Here is a 6,000-nt window from a genome sequence, read left to right as displayed (position 1 = left end):
AAAAAACAGGGTCTGGATATAGTCTGACCATTTGAAACAGCTACCCCTGCTTGCAGATATATTATAACACTCGCTAACTATCATTCCAAGTAGCCAGAGCTTGCATTTGCTAGCAGTGCAACTACTGAGAATGTTATACAATTTCTGAGCACTGTCTTTAGTCATCATGGCAATCCAGAGTGTATTGTTACGGACAATGGCACCCAGTTCACTTCTGCTGTCTTTGCCGAGTTTTTGAAACAGTGAGAAATAAAACACATCTGTACATCGGTGTACTATCCGGCTTCTAACCGCCCTGTTGAAAGATTTTACTGCGCACTGAAAGGTTGCATACAGACAGCAATTCAGCACACACAATGACACTCATACCACTACCGGCGTGTCACCTTATGAACTGTTGTACGGGAGGAAGATGCGAACCAAGCTTAACATCCTACCTTTACAGGGAGAGGGTAAATCTTGCTGCTGTCTGTGAGAATGTGAAAAAGAAACAGTACAAAATAAAACAATACACAGATCACAAACGCAGTGCACGCAATCCTCTATTTAATGTGGGTGGGAGAGTGGGAATAAGGCTTCCTCGTGCAACCCCAAAAGGTCATCCGAGATTCTCCACTCCTGTGAGAGTAGAGAAGAAAGTGGCATCTAACACATTCTTGCTCAGTGATGGTAAACGGTGGAATGCTGCTTACCTGGCATATTCACCTTGAGTGACCAAATGTGCCAGTAACACATTTCAGCAAACACCTAACACAACACACAGTCCTGTGAAAGTGTCACATATAAGCCATAAGCCTATTTGGCACAAGGACTATGTGATAACCTAAACAGGAACTGTGTTGCATTTAAGTTTTATAAAATGTAGCTTACAAAGAAGAATATTGTTCTGTGGGAGTTCAGCATTTACTGGTTACAAAAGTGTTGAAGTAACGTAAAGAAAAGTTAAATTTGTTAAATATCAGGATTTAACCAAAGAAAAAGGTCTTATACATCAGGGAACGCATTAGGAGTAAATTATAAGATGATATTCATAATTGAGTGAGATAGTCAAGATATAGACTATGAGCAGGCCCACACCGAATCTGTGCATGCAGAACTCCACAGATTTCTACAGAATCTACCAATTTAACACATTTTATCATGTTTGAATACATTCCGCTTAGGTAACTCAGCTGTTCTTTATTTGTAGCAGTTTTATAGATCTAGATCAGGGGTCGGCAACCCGCGGCTCCGAAGGTTGCCGACCCCTGATCTAGATGAAGGAGGCTATCCATCAGGTTGAAGCAGTAGTTGGGTTATTCTGGGTTAAGCTCTTTGATTCTTTCTTTAAGACACTGCAGGGAAATAACTGGTGAGGTATCAGATGAGGTATTTTAGACAAACAAAACTGATAAATTGTTTTTTTTTAAAGATAAACTGATTATATTTGTTACAGGCCATGATATAATTGTTATGCTATATTTTGGACAGATATTGGCTGTAAGGAGGAGGTGATGGGTAGGTATGATCTTAGGAAGAGGAATGTGGAAGGGCAGATGGTGGTAGATTTTGCTAAAAGGATGGAAATGGCAGTGGTGAATAGATATTTTTAAGAAGAAGGAGGATCATAGGATGATGTATAAGAGTGGAGGAAGGTGCACACAGGTGGACAATGTTCTATGTAGGAGATGCAACCTGAAGGAGATTGGAGACTGTAAGGTGTTGGCAGGGGACAGTGTAGCTAGACAGCATCTGATGGTGGTCTGTAGGATGGTTTTGGAGGTGAAGAAGAAGAGAAGGAGAGTAAGAACTGAAAAAAAGAATAAGATGGTGCAAACTGAAGGAGGAAGACTGTAATGTAAGGTTCAGGGAAGAGGTCAGACAGGGGCTCAGTGGTGAAGAGGTGCTGAATGATTGGGCAACTACTGCAGTAGGCATAAGGGAGACAGCTAGGAATCGTATGAGAAGTTGGACACTAAGGAAGGAGAAAAGTATTTGTATCAATTGGCACAGGGGACCGAGATGGGAAGGATGTTCTACAATAAAGGATGGAAATGGAAATTTGTGAGGAGAGTGTGTTGAGAAGGTGGAGGGAGTATTTTAAGCAGCTGATGAAGGAGAAAGATGAGAAAGAGAGAGAATGTTGGATGGTGTGGAGATGGTGAATCAGAAAGTGGATAGGATTAGTAAGGTAGAAGTGAGAGCAGTGATTAAGAAGATGAAGAGTGGAAAGTTGGTTGGACCAGATGACATACCAGTAGAAGCATGGAGATGTTTAGGAGAGATGGCAGTGGAGTTTTTAGCCAGGTTGTTCAACAAAATTTTGGAAGGTGAGAGGATGCCTGAGGAATAGAGGAGTGTGCTATCGGATTTTAAGCATAAGGGAGATGTGCAAACCTGCAGTAACTACAGGTGAATAAAAATGATCAGTCACACCATGAAGTTATGGGAAAGAGTAGTGGAAGCCAGGCCGAGGGAACAGGTGACCATCTGTGAGCAACAGTATGGTTTCATGCCAAAGAAGAGCACCACAGATGCATTATTTACTTTGAGAATGTTGATCGAGAAGTATAGAGAAGGTTAGAAGGAGTTGCAATGGATTAAGAGAAAGCGCACAACAAGGTGCCGAGAAAGGAGTTGTGTTATTGTATGAGGAAGTGTGTCAGAGAAGTATGTGAGGGTGGTGCAGGACATGTATGAGGACAGTGTGACAGCAGTGAAGTATGAAGTAGGACTGACAAGGATCAAGGATCAGCTCTGAGCCATTTGTTGTTTGCATTGGTGATGGACAGGTTGACGGACATGGTCAGACAGGAGTCTCCGTGGACTATGCAGTTTGCGAATGATATTGTGATTTGTGGTGAGAGCAGGGAGCAGGTTGAGTGGTGCAGTTGCAGGGAGAAGAGGTGGAGAAGGTGGAGGAGTTTAAGTACCTGGGATCCACAGTGCAAAGTAATGGAGAGTGTGTTAGAGAAATTAAGTAAAAAGTGCAGACAGGGTGGAGTGGGTGAAGAAGAGTAGCAGGAGTGATTTGTAATAGAATGGTATCTGCAACAGTGAAAGGGTAAGTTTATAGTGCTGTGGTGAGACCTGCTATGTTGCATGGTTTAGAAACAGTGGCATTGATGAAAGACAGGAGGTAGAGCTGGAGGTAGCAGAGCTGAAGGTTTAGATTTGCTGTAGATTTTTATTCTGAGTAACGAGGATGGACAAGTTTAGAAATGAGCTTATTAAAGGAACCACGCATGTAGGACATTTTGGGGACAAGGTAAGGGAGGCTCGATTGAGTTTGGACATGTGAAGAGAAGGGACATGAGGTAAATCTGTAAAAAAATGCTGAGGATGGAGCCACCAGGAAGAAGGAAAAGAGGAAGACCAAGGAGGAGGTTTATGGATGTGGTGAGGGAAGACTTGCAGGTAGTTGATTTGAAAGAGGCAGATGTAGAGGACAGAGTAGTATGGAGATGGATGATTCGCTGTGGCGACCCCTAATGGAAGCAGCCGAAAGAAAAAAGAAAGAAGCAAGAATCTGCAGTAGTTGTAGTGATGGATTGTATTTGCAGGTACCAAAACTAACCACTAGGTGTCAGTAGTGTTACACTTAATAGTGGAGTGTGTAGGAACGAGAAATTAAATTTAAAAAAATACTTTTTTACAAAAGTAAAATAAAAATCAGTTTGTTACAAAACCGTTTCTTTATTGGATGAAGAAACATTACAGTAGTGTCATGTGCACTATTTGTTAAGAGATTCCGATGTGTAAGAAAGGCGAGCAGTCATCATTAAGTCTGTGAAAAAATGGACTCCATCCTTTTAAGATTATAATTTTTTTTTCTGATTACTACAGTTACATGTAAGTGGCAATAAATTCTAGCAATTGTAGATGATCATCCCAGAAACGATGTTTGGCTATGTCCAAACAACACTGCAGGGCACTGGATCCTTGTGGTGTGTATAAGATTGTTTACAAAATGTTCAAAGTTCTTATAAATATACAAATACAATTGTTAATAATATTATATAATAATATAATAATAACCAGATGTTGCTTATGTAGTTAACACAGATGGTGAGAAGGAACATATATTTTATGATTGTTTGGAGGTAAGGTTCCAGTGACTGTCTTGACTATCAGTGTCGGCCCTGTATTTGATGTAGCCAGGAAGCCAGTGACGGGAAATCAGGAGTGGTGTGATATGGGCTCTCTCTGGTTGATTAAAAAACAGATGTATTACTACAACCTGGATAATCTGCAGAGGTTTAGTGCAGTGTTTCTTAACCAGGGGGCCAGGCCCAACCAGGGGGCCTCAATAAATTTCCAAAGGGGCCTCAAGTTGTCAAGCCTGTTCTAGCAAATTTGGAATTTCCCAAGGCAAAGTCAGCCTTGTACTATCTCAGGTATCGGAAAGGTTTCTCAGGTTTTGGCTTTCTGAAAGAAACAAACAGCGCTGTCTCCATGACATTGCAGCATCAACTGAAGACATACCTTCTTTTTTTTTCATCAGTGTTCTTTTTAAGAAAAAAAATTAATTTGGGTTTGGTTGCATATGACTGTATTAGACTAGTCTTAAAAGTTAGTACGCGTTTTTCTTTTTTTTTTTTCCTCCTCAAACTGTGTTTGATTCCTTAGTTCTGCTCTTCTGTGCTTTTGAGAGTTAAATGTAACAATGCTTCTTTATTTAAGACATGCTTTTATGTTCAGTTATTTAGTGTTATAAAAGATCTGTGCAAATAAATCAAATGTAAACAAATCAAAAGGTCTGGTTTGTTTTTTTAGGATTTTCTTTCAAATGATATTGAAGTGTATTAAACTTGATGATTTACCTTTCTTCAAGTTTTTCTGAAGAGTTTCTTAAAACAGGAGTAGTGCAAAATTGTGAGATCTGTTATATGATAGATCATGCCATAACTCAAATTGCATGCACACTAATTGAACATAGTGGTAAGTAATTTATTTTGTGTCATGTTTATCTGTGCACCTTTTCCTGTAGTTACTGTGCATGCAGTCCCCCTTTGCTTTTAAAAAAAAAATATTTATATTTTTTTATTTATATCTCTTTAATCTACACAGTACCCCATCATGACAAAGTGAAAGCAGAATTTGTAGAAAAGTCTGCGCATTTAAAAAAAAAAGAAAAAACCTGATATTTCACATTAATAAGTATTCAGGCCCTTTGCAAAAATTTTGCTCAGGTGCCTCCCATTTTTTAATTCAATTAATTTTTATTTGTATAGCTCTTTCAACCAGATTTAAGATGAAACCCATGCTTGTCTAAGTAGCACCGAATGTACAATTATTACAGCTAAACAATGTTGAGATGTAAAGTGATGGTGATCAGATGCAAACTGTAGTCCTGTGTCAGTGTTAGTGACTGTTAACATAAACTACAGTCCATATCCAAATCCTCGAAGCTCCTGTCTTACTCCTTAATTTAATGGATCCCCAGACCGTTGATGTAAAACATCCCCAGCTGCACAGAGTCACACTGGCTATCGCAACATAACTAAAAGGGAGAGCCAAAGTGTAACACAAAAATGAGGGGATAAGAGACGTCCCACCACACCACGTGTGAGAGTGAGGGGACAACAGCATAAAAATAAAAATATTCTAGTTCACAGAACAGTCTATATCCATGATCCTCCAGATCTGCTCCTGTAATTAAAATCTACAAATAGAAGGTTTGAATATATAAATATAAATATATAAATAAATATGTTGTCAGCCTTGACTTAAACACTGAATAGTAGTGGGCACACTGAGTAGTAGTGGTAGTGTAGGCCTGAGCAAGATCGCTTTTTGCCATGTTGAAGCATATCAGGTGCAAGAGTCATTAATGTATACATATTGCTGTATTCATACACTTTTAATACTAATAATTCTCAGACCACATTTTACAGAGTCAAGTTTTACATCTGCACCTGGGTGGGTCACGTTACAGTATCTCACAAAAGTGAATACACCTCTCACATTTCAGCAACTATTTTAGTATATCTTCTCAAGGAACAATACTATAGAAATGAA

Source organism: Silurus aristotelis, assembly GCF_946808225.1.
Source record: "Silurus aristotelis genome assembly, chromosome: 9".
NCBI classification, from domain to species: domain Eukaryota; kingdom Metazoa; phylum Chordata; class Actinopteri; order Siluriformes; family Siluridae; genus Silurus; species Silurus aristotelis.
The sequence above is the reverse complement of the archived record's forward strand: the minus strand, read 5'-3'. Positions refer to the sequence as shown.